This window comes from Mus pahari, chromosome 15, assembly GCF_900095145.1.
Source record: "Mus pahari chromosome 15, PAHARI_EIJ_v1.1, whole genome shotgun sequence".
NCBI classification, from domain to species: domain Eukaryota; kingdom Metazoa; phylum Chordata; class Mammalia; order Rodentia; family Muridae; genus Mus; species Mus pahari.
The window spans coordinates 72,546,377-72,547,775 of record NC_034604.1 but is presented as its reverse complement, the minus strand read 5'-3'; the positions used below and the strand labels follow the sequence as shown (position 1 = coordinate 72,547,775).

The window sequence follows — 1,399 nt, the reverse complement described above, 5'->3', positions numbered from 1 at the left end:
AAATACAATGGTGTTATTGCTGATGTAAAGAATTCTCTTCAGCTCAATCCAAATAATTATACTGTTACCGCAGGAAAAGGATATGTGAAGAGTATGGAAAGGAACAAATAAACAAACGAGAACCCATGCATCTGCTCTGCAATGTTTTGGAAAAGGACAAAATTAGTGCAGATGTAAATTTCATTATCTGCATTGAAAGATGTCAAGATACGAAGAATGGATCAGAATCCGTGAGGTACCCGAATCTTAGATGACTCTGTAAAATATCAAATACAGCTGGTATCGAATGGAATACGAAGTAATAATCATTACACAGGTGGTCAAGAACCAGAAGAACGATGTACATGTGGAATTTTCAGGAAAAAAAAAAGGTTGTCTGCTTTGGTGGAACATGTTTCCATGGAGGATTACAGCTTCAAATTGAGATTTCCTCTCCCTGTCATACCAGAAAAGAGCGTGTCTAACATGCTCCCAACAAAGACTGAAATTAAAATAAAAAATTCAGAGGCTGTGATGGAGGGGCCAGGAGAGGAGTCCACAGAGATGCAGCTTAGTGCAGTCTTGAAGACTCTGCACCCACGTCTCACTATACAAGATGCTGGGATGCACCGGTGAGATCAAAGATGAGGAGAAAGCTGGGCTGGAGGGTGTTGCAGCTTTTACCAGGTTGTTCCAGCATGTCTGTTCACATGGTTCTGATGAAGGGGAACATGCTATGAGCAAATCACTTTCACAATCTGGAAGACAGTCTTGAGTACCAACTAGTTTGATGTAGGTAAAAGAAGGGTTGAGATCGATCCTCTTGATGCTGTGGAATGGGAACGATACTAGGTAAATTAATTTGCTTAAAACTGTCTCAGACTACTTGAGGCTTTCTTTAAAAAACAACAGTAATCTTTAGGTTTTTAATAAATGTTTATTATGAATTACACAAACACACACACACACACACATGCACGCACACACACACACACACACACATGCACGAATGCATGCACGCAAGCGTGCGTGCACTCACATGCACACACACAATGCATTTTGATCACTGTCACCCTTCCTCCTCTCAGAATCTCTCAACTCCTTTTCCATTCCCTATCCTTCCTACAATTTCCTTCTCACCATTCATGTCATCTGTTTGGGGACTCAGAATTTAACCAGGGTCATTTGTTATGACAATGGATATTTATTTATAGGTATAGAGCTATCCTCTGGAATATGGTAGACCCATAAGTGGGGTATGTAACTGAAGAAAATATCTGTCCATCCCCTAGAATCCATCAGTAATGGTATTTCATAAGGATAGGGTTGGAGCTGTGAGCCTTTCTCTGATTCATGCATGCAAATGAAAATTCACAGGCCTGCTCTTGTCCATTGCAAGCAGCCCCACCTGTTGTAAAAT

At 40.7% G+C, this 1,399-nt stretch overlaps 1 pseudogene; it reads left to right on the top strand.

The window, feature by feature from the left end:
* The first annotated feature begins 286 nt into the window (after positions 1-286).
* On the top strand, positions 287-831 carry LOC110332994 (annotated as a pseudogene).
* Positions 832-1,399: the final 568 nt, after the last annotated feature.